This window comes from Cupressus sempervirens, chromosome 8 (assembly GCF_028749045.1).
Source record: "Cupressus sempervirens isolate cs-2001-9-10 chromosome 8, ASM2874904v1, whole genome shotgun sequence".
Lineage (NCBI taxonomy): Eukaryota > Viridiplantae > Streptophyta > Pinopsida > Cupressales > Cupressaceae > Cupressus > Cupressus sempervirens.
In genome coordinates, this window is record NC_143125.1 from 517,764,270 (window position 1) to 517,787,435 (window position 23,166).

The following is a 23,166-nucleotide window of genomic DNA, read 5'->3' on the forward strand; positions in this document are numbered from 1 at the left end:
ATCCCTTTGTATCTTGTATACATATTTGGATCTTTATCCCCTTTAAATTGGAATTGATTTGGATGTATTCTTTGATTTGGATGAAACTATTTACGTTTCTTACATTTATGATAGTTTCCTTGAAATCTTAGTTTCTCTTTGCATTCATTAGCCCTATGACCATGATAATTGCAATTGTAGCATTTTCCATTGAATTTTTATTTTCATTGCTCCAAGACTTGTTTGATGTATGACCTATCCTACCACAATGATTGCAAGTAGGTCTTTGATTCCTTTGAGCACCTTGTTTCGAGGATTCACCTTCTTCTTTGTATCCAATTCCTGCTTTTCCTTTTTGGTTATAAAGGTTTTTCTCATTCAATTGATTCATATCTGCTTGAGATTTCATCATTCTCTCATTGATTTTCTTCTCAAAGTATAGATCATTCCTCAATCTTTCATTGATTTTTTTTTTAGATTTTAGATCATTTTTCATTCTTTCATTGATTTTCCTTTCAAAATTTAGATCATTCCTCATTCTTTCATTTTCAAATCTTAGACTCATGATTTCCTCATTTACATTAGAAAGTTGATCAATAAGGTCTACTTGCTGAAGGGATTGGTTATGGATTTCATTGTTCCTTCCATCCATCTCTTCTTTTATCTTGTTTCTTTATTCTAAGACTTCACATAACCTTACTAACTGAATCTCTTTATCTCTTCTTAGCTTTCTTACTTCTTCTTGCAGGGAAGCATACTTCTCTAGGAGTTCTTTGATTTCTTCATTTGCTTCATCTGAGCTGGTTGAAGGGTGAAGGTCTTCAATTCTTTCTTTAATGTAGAGATGATCATTTATTTGATTTAGAAGTTCCTTTCTTCTTTTTACGGACTAGGAAAGTTTCTCCTTAGCTTTCTTGAGTTGGGCAATGGCCATTTCCAAGTCCAACTTTTCATTACCAATAGCTTTGTCAAGTCTAAATATCTCCATATCCTTGATCTTTTCTCAAGCTATTAAACTTTCTCCTGAGAACCACAATGCTCTCTAATACCAATTTTTGGAAATATTCAAGACTATGCTAAGTTATTGAGAGGGAAGGGGTGAATTAGTAACTTCTAAAACATTAAAAATTTCAATTCTTAATCCAATAATCCAATTAGCACTTAATTCATCACATCTGATCTAATTGCATGCATGAGAAACTGAAAACATGAAAGCATCCATAACACATTGACACAAAGATTTGGTGACCCGAAAACCTTCCAAATGAAAATTAAAACTAGGGTGGAGATGATAACCACAAACTTTAGTATTGTAGCATAAAGTTAGCTTGCTAAGGCTTACATTGATCACTTCTGATGATCTACCTTGTTAGGAGCAACTATGACTGCTAGGTCCACCTTGTGAGAGGATTTACAAACATACAATGAACTATGCATTCTGTAAAGAGATTTATGAACAACTATTAGGTCTACCTTGTTAAAGGATTTTTATAGGGTCAACTATTAGGATTAAGTAGTAGTAGATATCTAATTTTCAATTAGGTTTGCTAAAAGAGATTCCTTTCTGTACTGATCACCTTTTTGTGATAGATGTGTCTCTGCTCCTCCTTCTTATGGCCTTTTCAATTCACTCTTATTTTACTGCATTTTAAACTTTTGCATCCACATTTCTATTACATCCATACATACACAATGATATGGTATAATACATTACATATATATACCAAGCCAAATTACATAATTACAAAGTTGGCCATGATACAAGTTAACTCAAATATTACAAAGTCGGCTCACATGAAGACACTTGGGTTCTGAAGACTGACTCATTGAGGTTCTAATACTCGACATCCACTATCAATGCTAGGCATCATCATACACTTGGTAGACATAGAAGCTTGATCCATACTGATCACTTTCAAGTAGTCTTGAGCTCAGTCTGCATTGGTGACTTGGTCAATATTGTGCAACTCAACAAACATTGAAACACTTGGTTAGCATAAAATAGCTTAGTTAACACTGGCTTCGCATCACATGAACTATCAACTCAGTAGATATTGCAATGCTTGGTAACCACTGATAGACATAGTGTATACTAAAATGCATAGTTTAAATTGTTGGACTTCACATTGACTAAATCTACTTGATAACTGCTGGGATTTGTCCAAAGGACTCGGTAGTAACAATAGAATTCGATGGCTACTAAATTACATGGAAAACACTATAAACTATTCAATAAGCTTGGTAGCTATACACAATCTAAATAAGTGTGTGTCACTAATAACAAAATTGACTGATATGTCAACATTTGTTCCATATCTTTTCCTAAAAAACATGTAGGATCACTTAGATGCATTATAAAAACCAATTTGTGCAGTGAAGTCCCTAGATAGGCAAATAGCAAAATGTGGAGGGTGCTCAACAATTGATATGTCTTGTATGATAGTACAACTAGGACATGCATGTAATGCCATGTTCTTATTTTTAAACACTTTGAATATTGTGACAAACCTACCATCCAACTGAAGAACCCCTTTATCCATTGGTTCATACTAAATACCAAGTCCTTTAACCACACACTTTGGCATAACTGAGCTACTAGCTCTAGAATCTATCATGCAATTGTGAACTAATTTATCTCCTATAATAAAAAAGAGATAAAAAGGGGAAGGCTTACTCTTCTTACTTGTTCCTTCCTCCCTTGTAGGTTACACAAAATTCATTTCTCCTTCCATGGTGGCTAGTCTATCCCACACCTTGACAATCTTTAATTCTTGTTGCAACAATTTCAATTGAGATGGCATTGCAAGAACATCCCACATAGGGAGACTAAAATTAGTTATCTTCATTTAATCTATAATGATGAGATCACTTTATGTTGACTTGGCTAATGGAACCTTGGTGACTACAAGGTTTGATATATGAATGGGAGAATGATTTGGTTTTTTGTCTTCTTATTATTCCAATTTTGTAATGGAGCAAAAAAAATTTGTTGTACATTTGTACTTATGGCATATGGAATAGTCTTCAAATTTGTAGCCTAATTTGATGAAGAGGATGGAGCTTCCTCTATAGCTCTCCTTTATCTTTTAGTATCGTGAGATGTCTAATCATTCCCATCATGATCTACATGGTAGTAATCCTTGGGTTGATATTTCATGAAGGTGCAGTCCCCTTGTTGTTGGGATTGAAAACCAATAGTAGGCTGATTAGAATCATATTGATGCCCTATTTCTTGTTCTTGTGTATCCAAGGCTTGAGAAGGTTCCACTCTATGGTAGATACGTTGCTCATATGAAAAGTTGCAAACTGAACAATATTCTTGTTCTTGAGCCAAGTTATTTTGAGCAACTACCATCCTTATTGGATTTGTACTTGCATTTGCATGGAAAATATTACCCATAAGTCTATTATGGTTATATGAACCTTCACCATAGTTTGGCTACCTATTTAGTGGATGATTCTAATAGTTGGTCAGAAAAGGCTACTACCTTGAGCTTGTTGTCTCTTTAGACTCACAAATTCATTATTCAATTTTTGCATTGCTACAGTTTGATCCTAAAATATTTTATCCATGTCACAGTTATGATTCTTAATTTTATCAATATTTTGCATCATAGTCTCCATCATAGTCTTAATTTCATCTATCGCATTTGAAGATGTGGAAGTTGCAGGGGCAACAATGATAGGTTGAAATGTAGTTATAGTTGGGATGGGAGCCATTGCTAGTTGGTGTGGGCATATCAAAAAATAGTGGCATTGGATGCCTTGGAGCTAGCTTTCCTCCCTAAATTAGAGAATTCTCTTCTTTTATAGAAATTTCATAAGAAGTTGGCAAAGTGTCCCCTCTGATGGTTTACATCATGGTAGCAATATCACTATTAAAAGCTCTAAGGTAGTGCAAGAAAGCATTATAGGGAGTAGGCTTCACTATAGCAAGGATTCTATCCAATGTTTTTAAGAATCTATAATTTGAATCTATTATAAAATTGTGATTTTCTCTTTTAATTGTAGATATTTTCTCCAAGAGTGATACATGGTCACTCTTAGCTTCAAAGTGTTTGCACAATCTTTCACTTAGCTCATCCCAATTATTAATGGAGTCATGTGGCAAGCCCCTATACTATTGTAAATCTTTTCCCTTTAGAGATGATGCTAACTATATAATAGAAACATCATATTTTGTAATACCATGTATATTACATATATTTGAGATTTCTTGAATGTATTCTAGTAGGGAAATTGAAGTTTCATTAGTAAAATTAGGTAGGATTTGAAGAGAAGCTACTGGGATATCATGTCTAGAGGATAAAATAAGAGGACTCCCACCATTGAAGGTGGCAAAAACCTAATTTCTAGGGAGGGCCATGTGAAATAGTGATATACCAAACTGATAAGATGGCACCCTAGGTTGTGATCTATCATCAAGAGGAGTAGAAAATGATCTTGAAGGTGTATGTGGTAGTACTAAACTCTGAATTTGTGATAGAGAGAGTCTATATCTCTTTTTACTAGGATTTGAAAATGAAAGTTCAACATATTGAAAAGTGCCTCTAGAAGATGCCCTTTTTTGAGCCTTGGGCATGTATTACAATAATTTTGATATATAACCAAGATGTAGAGTAGAACCACCAAGTGCTTAAATAAGAGCCTCTTTAAGGCTAAAATGCTAAGAGAAACACTATCTCCTCAACATAATTTGAATCCCTTCTCAACATTAGTAAACCAATAGACCTCTTAGTAAGATTGATTGAATTTAGTCCCACTGAGTATGCCAAAAAATGTTGACATGAAATTCTGTGCCCTTTCTTAAGGTATGACCCTCAAGCGACCTCATGTAACATGGAAATAATTTGAAAAGTGTTGGACATTGCAATTAGAGATTGAATCTCTATAGATGGTCAACTTCCTTACTATTAGGGTGCACCTAACTAGTTCTTGAGAGGAAAAGGGAGAAGGAAATGCATGAAATCAAACTACTTATTCTAATCTAAATGGGGTGATACACCAAATAGTATTTTTGATCTACTTCTTCTTGATAACTACACTAGAATCCAATAGGCCTACAAGACATACCACTATCTATATTCTTTCAATCTTAACACCAGAGAAGAGTGAAGAATTAGCATAACCATGCAAGGAATACAATAAATTCACTTAACAGATTAGCTAGTGGAAATGAACTTAAGCATACAATGTTGTAATTACCAAAATACATGTAGAAAAATGAGGCACAAATAGACTACACAAATTTAGTTGGCTGAAAATGGATATGATAGTAGTGATTTGTATTGAATAAGAGGCAAACACATTAATAGAGAAAATCTCCAGAATATAAAAAAAGAGAGATCCTTTGAAAAATAACAAAACTTGCCATGATAGGATGCAAGCATAACCCAAACACAACCTTGACTTTAACTTCAATGACCATGAGGCTGGATTGTAAATGAGAGAAATAACTAAGAATCAACAATAAAATTTGATCATGAAGTGTAATTACTTGCAAGAAATAACAAAATCATTAAGGAAAAGAGTGCATTGAGCTACAAGAGATCAAATCAAAAAAAAATTGATCATGATATGCATTTAAGAAGCGTGGAATAAAATGGCATTAAGTATACCAAAAAATGATTGTAGGTGAAAAAATTATTTCTCTTTAATCTTTCTAACAAATACTTTAGATAATATTCATGACGGACTAGGTCAGTGATGCCACAAAGTCAATTGAACTCAATTGTTCAATCTATCATGTGGACTCATATCTTTTAAGCATTTTTCCACCTCACACAACCTTCTAACTATCATGTCAACATGCACCTGCACTTTTTTGTGGGTTTAAAACTTTAAACTCTTATTGATTGCACAACCTTGTGAAACTCTGACCCTCTCATTTTATGCCTTATCGCTACTTTGCAACTCTTTATCACTTTAGCTCACTAATCATTATAACCCTGCAAGCATTACCAAATTGATTGCTTCAAACCCTCATAATTGGCATGGGCCCAACATCTCTAGTCGATACAAGTCCATCCATTTTGACTTCATGAAAACTTCATGACTACCATACACAAGCCTACCTAAAATTGTTTGATGTTGCGAATGTTGTTATGACAACTACCATCTCCCTTTACAACTTCACAACTTAAAAAAGTCATAACCATAGAATAGATCCTGTGATGTTCCAGGAAAGGGATGTTACCACTACACATCCCTAACCTCAGATTAACATGAAATGTGTGGGACATCATGACTACCATAAGTATAACTATCAGTTTTACCATTTGCACTATCATGACTTAAGATTTTACTACACATCAGATACTTGCGATGGTGTAAAGACCATATTCCTTTGATTCTTTCATTCCATTTGGAGCTTTGAAACTTGAAAAGTCATCAATTCTCTTTAGACCATGATATTGCAATAACCCTTTGAAGCTCATTGTTTCTTGTTGATGAAACTTTGCCACTTCTTTCCTCCATTGACCATATCAACTTGTGAAGCTTTGAAAACAACCCTCAACCATTAATCACTCCATCATGATAGTTTTCTATTTCTTTCTACTAACTACTACAATTCTCCAATTAGCCTTCAAACTAAGTACCATTGCACCATTACAACTTAAATCCTTGTTGACATAACCAACCTGTGATCATGTAGCTAACTATTTTCACACCTTTTCAACCCATCTGATGATTAAGCCATAAACAAGAGCAATAGGGTGATGAAAGGGATCACATCATCAAAATTGAAGTGCTTCATATGATGGTCATACAATGAAAACAATTCTAAGGATTTTGGGATATAAGAAGAGGGAATAAGGTTTGTATGTATCCCTTATTCTCTTGCATGGTACTTATGAATAACTTGATGAATGTGGGACATGAATTTAACCTTGGGCTTTTATGAAGGTGGCAACATTGGAATTTTAGTAGGTAGACTAAAATGGTTAACAATATCTCTTGTAAATTTTCATGATAAGGGGATAAATTAATCAATTATTTGTGATGTATGTCTATATATATGCAGATGTCAAATTCTTCAATATCTTCTATATAGCCCCATATTCTATTTTAGATCCTCCATTAGTGTTAATTCCTACAATAATTTTTGCTATTTTACCAAACTAACTTCTTACAGATTCATCTTCCATAATTCTAGGATCTTCATATAGGCATATCCAATTTTGTAACCTAACCTTTTGTGCATTATCATCACCTTCAAATGTATTCTACAAAATAATCCAAATTTCATGATCTAATCTTAAGGGTTTTACCTATGTGATTTTAGTTTCTAGAAGACATGATAACAATGCTTATCTAACAAGCATATTTAGCATGAATACATCTCATTGAGCATGAATACAAGTTTCAAGATTCTTTTCTTTAATCACATCCTTCTTACTTTTAGTAATCAACCAATAACTTGGAACCATGTATAGAAAATTTGTCTTCATCCTTTCCTTCCAACTGTCATAGTTAACTTCATCAAAGTAGACTTTCATTCTTGAACTATGTCATAGATCTCCTTAAGATATTAAGATTTTCCTTCAATGACCTGATGATCTCATACCATTTATTAGAAATTAAATTCTACAAAGATAATTGAGAGTGAGAAGAGGTGGGGTGAATCAATTATGCAATTAAAATAATAAAAAACATGTTTATTAATTAAAATAACATATGAATAGTATATGCAAAAACTATAAACAGATCACTAGAAATAATAATACTAGAATGATACCCATAGAATGATCTACTAATATAAATGTTCCTTGTAAGAGGATAGGCCCTATTAAGACTCAATGAAATATATTTAGCCCATATGAATCCCTATTAGGAGACTTTAAAGGGCTATTAGGAGATTCTAAAACTATTAGAATTTGTTAAGAAAGATAGAAGGACCCACTATAAAAATAGCTTTAGGGTAAGACCACCAAACTCACTGTCCAACTAGCCTTAGTAATATTGTTCTCTGAATAATACAAGTATACAACTATCCAACAAAAAATTATTACCAAATACAATAAATTTATTTTCTCATGCCATGTTTTATTGCACCAAACACTTCTCTAATGAAAAGATATTCACTATTAGGTTCACTAGATCTCACATACAAGTTCACATACTCGCATTGCACAACTATAATCTCACTAATGATTGTAGACAATGACATCATCCTTCCTTTACACCAAGTCCTTAAAAAAGTTATTAAGTAGGCCTTGAATCTTTCTTAACTTATGATAATAAAATAGAACCAACTTTAGATACTTATACATTTACACATTATGTTAAATATTTAGACTTTTAATAATTACACACAACTATTAGCTCACAATCTTCATAACTCTTCACTTGATGCTTATATGAATGTGTGATTTTGATCTCAATATCTTCATTATATCTTTTATCTATTTCCAAGTCCACATGACTATATTGTATCTCTTCTAGGAGGTGCAATCTAAACAATAGTTACTACAACATAGGGGCTATATCTAAACAATGCCTTCCCCAAATCTTCAATAACTTTGTGTTGTCTTCATCTTTTTATACACACTCTTAACTATAGCATCAAAACACTCTATATAATATTGTACCAAGTTTTCATAAGATCATCTATAGTCCTTGAACCTTGAAAATCCCAACTCTATCGATTGTATTGTCAATCTTCATATACTAACTAGTATATTGATATTGATGACAAACTCTATCATAAATGTGACACACAACATTTGTATCATGTCTTAAAAAATTTTGTGATACTCCCCCATAGGAATATGAGGAGAATTCATGCTCAACACATAGAAGTGACATATTTTTTGTTACTAGATGCTAGAAGGAGAGTAAAAATGAAATTTGTAATTATTTCTCCTTTATTTACCATGCTTTCTAGTTATTTTGTAGAGCCAAGGTGTTTATTTTCCTATATTAGTTTGTGATTTTTGGTGCAAGTATTATTTTCTATATCTCTTTGGTGAATAAGTATCTATATTAGAAAATGGGTGGAAAATGAATGAGGTAGGTGCCCTCAATCTGTGAGAAATGGAGACAATGTACTAAGGTCTAGGAGATCTTAGAGAGAGGTGGTTTGATCACTTTCATGGAAAGACTTTGTGGTGTGCATTTTCAAGTTACTTAGCTATTTTTGAGAAAATATAATGAAGGTACATTGAATGTGGCAATTTTTGACACAAAAGTACACACCCTTACTTGAGGTATGAAGTGTGGGACTTGCACTTTGAGGTTTAATGTTTGGAGAAGGCCAACTTCCTTACTATGAGGGTACACCTAAAATATTGAGAGAGAGAGAGAGAGAGAGAGAGCAAAAATTTAAGAATAGAAAGTAAAAGGGAGGTGATGCACCAAGAGAGAACATGGTTACAAATCTTTCTATAGATATACATGACATTAGAAAAAGACACCAAAAGTCATAGATCTTAACTCTAGTTCACCTCCTAAAGGCTCATATGCATGTTTGAACAAATGAATTGCTCCAAGGAAAGAACTATTCACACTACAACAACCATGAGAAGATTAACACAACATACAGATTTAAAAGATGGAGTAGAAACATTCAACACAAAGAAAAAGTGCATAAGATAGCTAAACAGTAAGAAGCAAAAAATAAGAGTTACTATTAATGTAAGCAAGAAAAAAGAAATTCAAATTGTAGAGCATAAGAAATTGCAAGAGAACTAGAGAAGAACCTAGAAAACATATTTACAACTACCTTCAAAGAGTTCAGGCATAAATCTAATTTAATTTGAAATTCAAACCTCAACAAGATGGAGTTGAGTTGCAAAGGAGAGGAATAAATAAATATCAAAATAAAATATGATCATGAATTGCAACAACTGCTAGAAATGACAAGAAGGGCACAAATAATGCATCTAGTTGCAAAAGATCAAATCACTAAAAATATGATAATGACATGTATTAAAGAGGCATGTAGGGTATTTTCATCATGTAACCAAGGCCTAAGATGTCACTCAGCACTAAAGAACTGGCCCTAGTGGCATGAAAAAACCATGGACAGGGATAACATGACACGTTATCTTCCCACACAATGCAGGGTTGACTATGGGGGGGGGGGGGGGGGGGTGAATATGGTTTTCCCAAAAATGAATGATGGCTATCAATGTAGATCTTCACTTTGAAATGCATGATCAAGATAGTGACACAATCTTCCCAACAAGAGATTAAGACACCACCATTGATGCAGATCTTCCCCTTGAAATAGACAACTAAGATGTATTGTGAAGCCACCAAAAATAGATTAAAATGTAGTCATTGATGTAGACCTTCTATTTGAAATTGATAATGAGATATAGTGAGGAGATGGGACCCTCTACCACATGGTTTAATCATGGACTTTGGAGCCTTACGAATACTCTACATCATGAAGAAATGCCAAAATGAAGACACATGGTGTTGACAATTAGCTAGTGGAGATATATAATTGTTGTCATTTATGGCAATAGATGATCTACATGCTTATAGGAAACCAAAAAAATAAGGATACTTAGCTTTTGGTAATTAGAAAATTGTCGAAGTATGGAATTTGGTATACAATAGTGTATTGTTTTGTTTATAACTTGTTTCTAACATCATATTATGACTAGAAAAGTAAGATGGAGATTGTGTACATGTTTATGATGACATGTATAACATTGGAAGTTAGTACAAATTGTACAAAAAGGAGATATTTGTGTTTTGATGAAACAAGACACCAAAATTAAAGAAAAAGATTATTTTGTTTACAAAATAATTGCTTGTCCAATTAGGGCTGACATCCTAGATGTTTACTCTAAGTTGGAAAAGTGTATTTTGGTCTTAGACAATCTAGTAGTAATTAATGTAAAGGCATGGTGTATATGCAAAGGACATCTTGTAGATTCAAGTGTGGCATTGTGCTACCTTAAAGAAGTTATGTTGAGCAATTGTATGTGAACTTTTGTGAAAGCGATTTCAAGATCCAATATTAGACTAAGAAAGCTTCTATATTCCAAAAGTCTAATTACTTGTTTGGGTAGTGATCTTTTCTTTTAATTGGAAGTGCATGTTTGAGCAGTGGGCTCATCTTGCATTTACTATACTACAACTCCTAATAGGGTTGGAATCTCCTAATAGGGATTCAAAGTCTCCTAATAGGGACTCCTTATATTGAATTTTCTCTTTGAATCCTAACAGGGTCCATCCTCTAAAAAGGAACTTATGTATCAGTATATTATCTAGTGGTTATCATCCCCACCAAGGTTTTCCTAGTTAACAAAATATGGTGTTATGAGTTATCTCTATGCATTGTTACTATTACTATTGAACATTACTTTATTAATATTTTATGGATTGTTTAAAGTAAGAAATATATCTAGTTGGAAATTAAAATTTTTAGATTACTAATTCACTACCCCCTCTCAGCAATCCCTACTTCAAACAATTGGTATCAGAGAATAGTTACTTTAAGGAGGCTTAACAGCTTGAGTAAAATCCCTATGGATATGGAATAGTTGATGAAGAACCTTGAAGAAGCTCCTAAATAAATTGATCTCCTTATTTAAGAAAGAGATAAGCTAAAGAATAGATATGAAGACTCCAAAGTATACATTGGACAATTAAAGGAAAATATTGAACATCTTAAATCCAAGCCTAAATCTACTGAATCAGATACTAGTGATGATGATTATTCAAATCTAAAGACAAAATACAAGTTCTTGAAGCATGAATTGAAGATTATGAATCTAAATTTGACTTTGAGAAATGATCCCAGCAAAGTTCAGTCTAACTTGAAAACTGAAAATGCAGATCTAAGAGCAAGTCTAGCAAAGAAGACATCTAAATTTGAAACATTGAAAGATCACAAAGAACTTCATAAATACAATACTATTATGAAAGGTGAATTAACTTAGTAGAAGTAGCAACTTGAGAAACTTTATTGTAGCAAAGAAAAGCTTGATGATTCAATGTCAATATAGAGACCTGTAAACGATAAGAGTGGTTTTGGTTATCTTATTAAATTTTCTGGAAAGAAACCTAGGATTAGATCAAATCTGAGAGTAAAAGATAAAGTTGATGATAAGATTGAATCTAGTCAATCTTCTTATAAATATAAAGAAGTTGGACAAGACAAGGAAGTTGAAATTGGATGAACCAAAGCAAGTGGAATCTCCTAAGGAAACTAGGTATAAATTTAGAGGTAAGTATTTTTCATGTAATGAAATAGGTCATATGAAAAGAGATTCTACTAATAAGTCATTTAATCATGTTAGGACTTTTATTGTCATTTAATCAATATATTATCTAATGGGTATCATCCCCACCGAGGTTTTCCCTTGGCCAAGGTTTCCCTAGTTAACAAAATATGGTTTTATGAGTTATCTCTGTGCATTGTTACTATTACTATTCAACATTACTTTGTTACTTTGTTATGTATAGTTTAAAGTAATAAATAATATTTAGTTGCCAATTAAAATTTGTAGATTACTAATTCATGCCCCCACTCCTCGCTCTCTTTGTAATCCCTATTCCTAACATGTGGCATGATGACATTAGACAACAATCAAGTCAACTAAGAACATAGATATAAAGGACCCATACAATACATATGGATACATGACACAATTTTGGGTTCCTGAGCCTCGTAGAAATACTACAGTGTGACAAAATGTTACAATGAAGGTGTGTGATAGCATCTTGTATCTTTGTGAAAACCCCCTGAGCCAAACATGAAGACATGACAACCATTGTTCTTATTTGCATTCTTATTAAACCCTAGACCCTGCTAGCTATTGACATGGAAGTACATGGACTAATCAAAGACAAAAAAACTCTATCACCTATGGACCCACTAAAACAAACTTTTTTGGAGCACAATCTCGCATTTTTTGTGAGGATGAGAAAGTATTAAAAAAAATATGAGATCCATTAGATCCTCTACCACGTGGCACAATTTTGGGTTCCATAGCATTGAGAAAGTACTACACTATGAGGGAACAATAGAATGGAGATGCATGGTAGCATCTCACACTTTTTGGAGGATGTTGAGATGGTATGCAAAAATACAAGAGTCATTGGATCAATGCAGCATGAGCCAACTCAAGAAAGAGAAAACTAAATTAAATTGGAAAAGAAGAAACTATAGCTTGATTAAAGAACAAACCAAACCAACTAGATGCCCATGTAATAGAAAGAACCAACCACTCAAGGGTATGTTATCCCCTTGTGAGGAATCCATCTTATTGAAGATCTCTCAAATCATATATCATTGCTAGCCTGAATGTGGGAAAAATATAGCCAACATGAGTCCCTAATGTTATTATCACTGAGGTACTTATTTCCAAATTAAATTTCATTCTAATTTTGTGTATAAAATTCTATAGGGATCATAAATTCTTAAGAACAACCATTCAAGAGTGGTAAAACTTATTATTAGATGGACTATATCTAGAAGCTTTGGCATTTTTTTCTTCATTTCATTCTCTATTATATTAATTTGGATGATATATTTAGTAGGGTTTTTTAGAACCACTTTTCTATTCTAAATATTTTTTAACATGGTATAAATATTTCTATTCCCTTCTATCTGTACTCTTCATTGAATGCCAATATTAATGGTACATAGGAACACATTCTTAGCAATCATCCCCTCTATGATGGTTTAATTTTTCTTGTCAATGAGCATATTAAAGTTTATTATTTTCTGAATTTATGGAGATTGAGGTTGAAGAGGTGGAATTTATTATCGAGAAGCATGAGAACGGGTTAGAGAAAAAGAAGATCAAGCGTAGTCTAGCTGCAAAATCCCTTAGAGCCCCTGTCACCAAGAAATATGCCAAAGTTTTTATCTCATCTGATGATTATAATGAGGATGACAAGGATATAGAAACTAGCAATGAAGAAGAGGGTACTAGTAAGAAAATTTAGTGTTTAAGGAAAACTAGAGAATTGGAAAAGCTGATGTTGGAGTTAGCAAGGTCTCAGATTCCTCATAGAATCTTATAAAAGACTAGTACATGAAATTTATTTTTTGATGTGGAGATCAACCAAGACACTAATTTCACCCAAGCTACTTAGAACCAGGACACTAATATTAGCCAAGCTTCTAAGGCCTCCCATGTTATTCCTTTTAAGAGAAGAAAGATGGTTTGGAAGAATATGAGTATCCCTTTTTCTTATAGTGGTATCCCTTTTTCTTAGGTGATGCCTTGCACAGTTTATGCCAGTATGACCATATTCTCCACAATAATGACATCTGCACCAAGTGTCGTAGTCCCAACCAAATATTGCTTTGACAAGTTGTTCAGCTAGATTAAATGATTTGGATTTGCATTGTGATGCCTTATGACCTTGCTTTTGGCATTTGTGACATTTACCTTCAAATTTCGGTTTCTCTTTGCATTCATTGGCTTTGTGTCCATGCTGATTGCAATTGTAGCACTTTCCATTAAATTTTCCTTTTCCATTGCTCCAACATCTGTTAGATGTATGACCTAACTTACCATAGTGGCTGCAAGTAGGTCTTTGATTCTTTTGAGTACCCTGTTTGGAGGATTCACCTTCTTCCTTGTATCCAAGGCCTGCTTTACCATTTTGTTTATGAAAGTTTTCTTCATTTTGCAGATTCAATTGATCCATGTCCTTTTGAGATTTTACCATTCTCTCATTGACTTGTTTTTCAGAGATTAGATCACTTTGTAAGCTTGCATTGATTTTCCTTTCAATAATTAAGTCATTTCTCAAATTCTCATTCTCAGATCTTAGATTCATAATTTCTTCATTTGCATTAGATAATTGAGTTACAAGATTTTCAAGCTGAGAGGATTGATTATTCCTTACCTCTAAGTCTTCAGCTACCTTGTTCCTTTGCTCCAAGCTTTCGCATAGCCTGATGGACTGGATTCCTTATTCCCTTTTGAGCTTTCTTACTTCTTCCTGCAGAGATCCATTCCTTTCTAAAAGTTCTTTGATTGCTTTGTCAGCTTCATCTGAACTACTTGATGGTGAGAGATCTTCAATCTTTTCTTCAACATACTGATGGTCATTCATTTTCCTTGCAAGTTCTTTTCTTCTTTTCAAGGATTGTGAAAGATGCTCTTTTGCTTCATTGAGTTGAGCCATGGCCATTTCCAGATCTAGCTTTTCATTCTCAATAGTTTTGTCAAGTCTGAATATCTCCATTGTCCTTGATCTTTGCTCAAGCTGTGAAACTTTTATCTTGAGAACCTTATTGCTCTGATACCAATTGTTGGAAATATTCAAGATATGACAAGTTACTAAGAGGGGAGGGGTGAATCAGTAACTTCTAAAATTTCAACAATAAAACTGCATACTGATATATTCACCATTCATTCAAGTAACCTACTATAAGCATGAAACAAAATCATTTGCAACACTTGAACACACAGATTTGGTGACCCAGAAACCTTCCAAATAGAAAGTAAAACTGGGGTGGGGATGAAACCCACAAAGCTTCATTACTGCAGTATGAAGTTGGCCGGTTAAGGCTTACAATGACCACTTCTGGTGATCTGCCCTGTTAGGAGCACAAAGGATTGCTAGATCCACCTTGTTAGAGGATTTACAAACATACAATAAAGTATGCACTCTGTTAGGAGATTTACAAAAGACTGTTAAGTCTACCTTGTTAAAGGATTTACAAAAACTGATTCACCTGTTAGAATGAAATAGTGGATCTGATTACAACTGATTACTGATAAGATCCGCTATGCTCTGATTCACCTTGATGTGATAGATAAAACTTTTCTGCTCCAAAATTTGACCTTGCTGAATTCCTTCACAACTTAGTACATATACTTTCGCACGCATGTATTTCTTTGACACTTTCACAGTTTCATTCATTATCATTACTATTTCCATTAATTTTGAATGATACAATACATTGCATATATATATGCCATCCAAATAAACAATACATGCAAGGTCGGCCAAAACAACAAGTGCAAATCTCTATACAAAGTCGGCCCAAGGTAAGAACTCAGGTTCACTGAACTAACTCGGTGTCCTTCTGATACTCGGCGTCCACTGCGTTACTCGGCATCATCATGCACTCGGTAGAAGTGAAGGCACGGTCCATACTAAACACTTCGAGTAGTTCTGAACTCGGTAACCACTGGAGACTCGGTAGAAGAGATGTCACTCGATGAACACTTCTATCTGAACTGTAGCTCGGTGATCAAAGGAAACACTTGATAGAACCTTGTGACTCGGTGATAGTTAGTTTCCTTGATAACCGTCTGAGCTCAGTAAAATTAATTTCCTTGATAACCTTAGGAGCTCGGTTATCACAAAGTTCTCGGTCAATACTAAGTACATCTTCACTCGGTCAAAACTGATTCCTTTCTTTACCTCGAACACTCAGTAAACACTGGCTGCTTTGTTCACCTCGATCACTCGGTAAACACTGACTTCTTTGTTCACCTCGATCACTCGGTAAACACTGAGAATTAGGTAAAGCTTGGCTTACAAAGGAATGTTCGGTGAGAGCTCGGTAATCATTCAGAATCCAATAAGTGTTGTAACTAATGACAAAAATGTATCATAATGCCAACATGACTATCCTTTATAATTAGTCTCCTTTGTAGCTAAATTAGAAAGGGTCATCAATAAAGTTTTGAATGTGTCACTTTACTAGCTACTGCATTTTATGTAGAAAGAGATGGATTTGCAGATCTCCCATGGCACCACATCCATTTTATATTATATATTATATCATTAGTAAAGGGAACTCATATTCATCACTAGCAATATAGATGATAAAATATTGCATTGTACCTCTATGATCTCATCTTTAACACCTATTCCATGGTACTTTGTTAAATGAAAAATGTTAATAATTTGTGAACTATTTAATTCACTAGGAAACTCTAGTTTGTAGTAATTTCTTTTATCATTCTTCTTTAATACTCAACATAGTCCACACTTCTTCATCTTTAACTTATTATATGTTCCTACTAGAAATCATTCCTATCTGAAATGAACCATGACTTCATCTCCAACCCAAACTTCAATTATGCCTAATTTTCTAATATATCTTAGCCTTGTACTATGTACTTAATTTAGTAATATACTTATTCACTTTTATTTAAGTGGCCTTTAAGTGGTTTACAAAATCTTCATCTCCACCCCTACTTGTCTACCCTTTTTGGACAACTTTCTTAATACAAAAGCATTTCTAGGACTACTTCCATATACTATCTAGAATAGTGATTTACCAATACTCCTACTAAAAAAATCACTCTTTCCAAATTATCCTTGTTGTAAAATAAAATTCCATCACTCTGGCTTATCTCCAACCAAATAACTCAATAAAGATTCCAAAGTCACATTCACTTCTTTCAGCTATCCATCAGTGTGTGGATGATTCAATGAGATAAACTTCAAATCTATCTCTAAATTCTTCCACAATAGCAAAAAAAGTCCCCAAAAAATTTTGTGTTTCAATATTGAACTATTCTCTTTGGTAGGCCATGTAGTATTACTATTCTTCTAAAGAGAAACTTTTTCACATGAACAACAATATTACTACTCTTGCAAGGAATAAAATGTGTCACCTTTGAATTTTTTTTAAACACCACATAAACCAAGTCAATTTCTCATTGAGTGATGTAGCTAGGAGCATCTTGGGTGTAAGGGAAATCTTGCATCACCCAAAAATATTTCTATTTGCAATTTTCAAGTTTTTGTGTTTTAAATAAGGGTTATTACTATACAGAGTTTTTTTTGTGGGATAGTGCTAATTTTAGTAAGTTGGCATGATGTGCTTAGATTGTTCTAATCTCATATAGGGAGCACAATATTTGACATATCAACCTGATGGATGATATTTATTATTACATCATATGTATTGGTGCAGTTATTATTGATATTCAGTATGAATTTTTGGCTATCCAAAATTTACATCCTATGATGAAGACCTAAATGGCTTTGAAACAAGGAAGAACCTAGGTTGATTTAAGCTTGCATGATTAATAGATGCATATAGCTAGCCAAGTATTCTAGAATAGTGATATAATAGTTCATCGTGTCAATGGTTTTCTAATTATGGTATTCAAAGTGGACCCATTTGAAAATGTAATTCATAAATTATCTTGAGTCAATCTTATGTATGAGAGTCTAATGTAATGACATAATATGAGATTGGTCAGCCTCAAGGTTTAGTTCTTAGTGTCTAGAATATTTTCAAGTGGTTATTAATGTTTTTATAAGGAAGGCTCGTATGTTATCTAGGGAGTTCTAGGTAATATTAAAAACTCTATCTTGTATATTGTTATAAGGAAGGTGCCCATATGTGTTTGTAGATTATTACTCTATAATTCCACATTTATGGCGATAATAAGAAGCTCATATTTTGTTCTCTCAATTTGTGTTGTTCTCTATTTATGTTTTTTTGTCTTGGTGTTTGGGGAAGCACCCTTCACCAAGTGGTATTAGAGTGAGAGTTCCTCAGTGTGTAAATAGATCACTAACTAGGAGGCAATTTGCACTAGGATCATTGTTTGGGTTGATCATGTAGATAGATGACCGTTTGTGACGTAGTTTACACTAGGCATTTGGGTTAAGAGAAAAAATGCCTCCATGAAGGGAGAGTGGTGGAAGAGTCATAGGTGTTATGCTTAAGGGTTTTAGATCCCTAGAGAGATAGATGCAAGCATTGGAAGAACAAATGTACCAAGGGATCAATATTTTTGTAAGAGATGAAAGTGAGGATGAAGAAGAAGAAGTAAATTTTGAAGAAGATGTCATTTTGAACCCAAAAGAAGGAAGGATTTTTAGGGCCATTTCCAAGATTGGAAAAAAACCTAAGTTTAAGGTTCCCATATTTTTTGAGAAATCTTACTTGGAGGAATTGATCATTTGGATCAGTGAATTGGAGGAATACATTGAGTATGAAGATATTGAAGATCAAACATGGTCAAATTTTTGAAGGCCAAACTAGAGGCTCGTGCGAAGATCTGGTGTTAGGAGATCCAATTGGAGTGAAATAGAAGAGGGGAGCACAAAATCACAAGATGGGACTAGATGATAGATAAATTGAAGCTACAACTCATTCTCATGGATTGAGCTTGATCTATTAAAGAAAATTTAAGGGCTGAAGCAAGTGGGAAGATTTGTTTAATACTATACCAAAGATTTCTACAAAGTTCTCATCAAGAGAGTCCATGTAGAAGCTGACAAGGAGAAATTTTCTCATTGTATTAATTGGTTGAGATGAAGCATTCAAGAGGAGTTGAGTCTAGCTTGAATGAACATTATTAAAGGGGTAGACTAGTTTTCCTTAAGAGTTGAAAGAAATTTGAACAAGAAGTTTGATAATAAAAATAATAAAAGATGTTGTGGTGGAAGATCTAGTAGATGGTCAGACAAAGGCCAAATAGTGATCATAAAAAAAGAATGATGTTGGCAATAGTAGTCTGAGCTAGAGGGGAAACAACTCCAATTGTTTCCATGATCAAAATAATAGAGATCATAGAGGAATAGCCAGAGGGCATGGATTCAGGAGAGGAGGTTTTGTGGAAAATGTTTTCACTATAGAGAAGAAGGAAATATATAATAATTTTATTGTTCCTAGTGTCAAGGAAGGACTGAAGGTGAGGAAAGAGTTGGACATGTTGATGAAGATTCCAAGTCATCACATTTTGAGGATGTTGAAAAGGGATAAGTCCTAGTTAATATAAGAGTATGTTGAGTGGTGAGAATGAACCTAATCAAAGGAGGAGATTCTTTCACACTAGGTACAAATGTAAGGATAAGTGTTGTAACATGATTATTGATGGTGGGATTACTAATAATCTTATGTCAAAAATAATGGTCATAGAGCTAAATCTCAAGAGGAAGAAAAACCCCTATCCATACCATATTGTATGGTACAGGATGAACACAAGGTCATTGTCAATGAGAAATTCTTAGTGAAGTTCAAGATTGGGATCTACTAGGATGAGGTTTTCTATAATATCACACCTATGGACATATGTCATATGTTGTTGGGTAGGCTGTGGTAGTTAGACATGGATGTTGTACATGATGGGTGTACAAATACCTACACTCTGACAAAGAATGGAGTGAAATATAAGTTGAAGGCATTGAAGGATAAAGAAGAGAAGGTATGTAGTGCTTCCAAAATATGTTTTGTTGATGAAAATGAGTTTCTCAAGGGTATGAGGCATGAGAATATGTGTTTTCTTGTAATCCTGAAAGATGTTAAAGAATAAGTCAAGGAGGTATGTACAAAATTTGAATATTTGTTGGGAGAATTTCCTAATATTATGTCAGATAATTTACTTGATGGATTACCCCTAGTGTTGAAGATTAGTCACAAGATGGACTTAATTCTAGGAGCTAGTTTTCCAAATAAGGCACCACATATAATAGTGCTAGCATAGAGTAAGGAGTTGAATAGACAACTTCGTGAGTTACTATACAAAGGGTTGATTTGAGAGATTCAAGTCCATATGTTGTACAAAAAGTGTTAGAACCTAGGAAGAATGGAGAATAGATGATGTATATAGATTCACAAGCTATCAAAAAGATCACAAATCAGGTAAAGATTTCTATTACTATGGATGGATGATATTATGAACTATTTGAGTGAACTTGTCTATTTCACAAAGATAGATTTGAAGAGTGGGTACCATCAAATTCAGACCAGAGAAGGATATGAGTGGAAGAAGTCCTACCTTCTAGACAAGGGAAGGATAGTACATGTGGTTATTCATGCCTTTTGGGATAACCAATGCACCAAACACTTTCATGAGGCTCATGAATGAGGTATTGAGAGATTTTCTGTGTAAGTTTGTCATTGTTTACCTGGATGATATTTTGATTTTTAGTAAGACACTAGAGGATAATTTGATGCACATTTGTAAGATGTCTGATAAGTTGAGGGAGGAAAAGTTGCTGATAATTTTGAAGAAATGTAGTTTTGTAAAGGAGTTGATGCAGTTGGGATTTTTAGTCTCAGTAGAAGGTCTAAAAATGGACCATGAGAAAGTGAAGGATATCCTCGAGTGGCCTACTCTAAGGATTACAATAGACATAAGATATTTTCATGGAAAGGCTAGTTTAAAAAATATATATTTCAGAGGTTTTAGCAGTATTTTGGACCCTTGACTGAAACAATGAGAGAAGATAGGAAAGAATTTAAATGCATTGTAAGTATAGATAAGAGTTTTAACTATTGAAACCCAAAGTTATAGAGCAACCTATTTTAGCACTTCTGAATTATAACAAATTATTTCAAGTAGAATGTGATTCTAGTAGTATTGCAATAGGATCTATTTTGAGCCAAGAAGGTAGACATGTTGCTTATTTCAGTGACAAATTGAATGATGCCAAAAGAAACTATTATGTTTATAATCAAGAATTTTAAGCTATAGTTCATGCATTGAATAAGTGGAGACACTGTCTTCTTCTTAAGAAGATTTCTTTGTATATTAATGATCAAGCTTTACAATATTTGAATAGTGAAGGAAAATTGAGCCAAAGACAATTGAAATGGGTTCATTTTTTTTAGAGTTATACATATATTTTGAAATACAGGAGTAGAAAGTCAAATAGAGTTGTAGCTACTCTTAGTAGAAGACAAGTTTTTCTGACTAAAATGTAGATTAAAATGGTTGGTTTCAAGGAACTCAAGAATTTGTATCTAGAGGATCTTGACTTTGGTGAGGCTCAGAAAGACTTTATAGAACCTATAACACTTAACAAGAAAAAGTAGTTTGGATTTCATAATCCAAGATGGTATTGTTTTCAAGGTAAATCTATTGTGTTATCCTAGAAGTTCCATGAGAGAGAATCTCATCAAGGAGAAGCATAGTAGAGGATTTTCTAGAGACTTTGGTAGAGATAAAACCAATATTTTGGTTGTTGAGAATTATTATGGGCCCTAGTTGTAGCAAGGTGTGAAGAAGTTTGTATAATGTTGTAGAGTATGTTAGGTGGTGAAAGGAGTGAAGTACAATACAAGATTGTATCAACCATTACGCATATCTAAGAAGCCATGGGAAGATGCCAAGATGGATTTTTTTATTAGTCCACTAAGGACACAATGTGGGCATGATTGAATATTTATGGTCGTTGAAATTTTTTCAAAAATGGCATATTTTATTCCCTCTAAGAAGACTAGTGATGTTGTTCATGTGGTGAAGTTATTTTTAGAGAAGGAGTGAGACCACATGGTCTTCAAAAGAGTACAAATTCTGATCAAGACGTACCAACTTTGTTGGCTAGTTATGGCATATATTGTGAAAGAAATTGAGGACAAATTTTAAGTTTAGTTCATCACATCATCCACAAATGGATGGACAAATAAAATTTGTGAATCAGAGTTTGGGGAATTTACTAAGATGTTTGATTGGAGATAAGCCAAAATATTTGGACTTGATTTTACCACAAGAAGAATTTGCATACAATAATTCTATCAATTGTAGTATTGGTAAATAACCATTCTAGATTGTATATGGGAATAGTCCCATAAATTATTTAAAATTGAGGTAGTTGGATAAACAAAAAATAAGTAGTGTTGAAGTAGAAGAATTTACTAAACATTTGAAGAACATCCATGTAGAGGCATAGGAGCACATTACAAATATGAATACACAATATAAGACTAAGGATGATGTAAAAAGAAGGTATATAGAACTTCAAATTGGTGATGAATTCATTGTTCATTTGTGAAAGGGGAGATTTTTAGTGGGTAGATATAATAAGTTAAAAATGAAGAATTTTGGACTATGCAAGTTAGTGAAAAAGCATGATTTTGGAAATTGTTATGAAGTAGAGTCGAATAATAAACCAAATATTTCACTAGTATTCAACATTTCAGATTTGATAGAACGTAATGAGGGAGGTGATGGAGATGAAGTTGCACAAGCTCCATGGAGTATTTTGGCATCTACTTAAGCTGCACAAGAGATTGATGATAAATTGGATAGTCATAAGGGAAGAAGCACTAGGAACAAAACATATGAAGAGTATTAGGTCAAATGGAAAGGGTGGCTAGTGGAGGATTCATCATTGCTTATAGGGGAGGATGTGGGCCATGTTGATTTTCCTCTAACTACTTAAGACATGATAGGGTGACTTCTCAAATTACCCTGGGTGTCTAATAAAGGAGAACCCTAGGTTTAAGGCCAATCTTGCATCACTCAAGAATATTTCTGTTTCTAATTTTCCTATTTT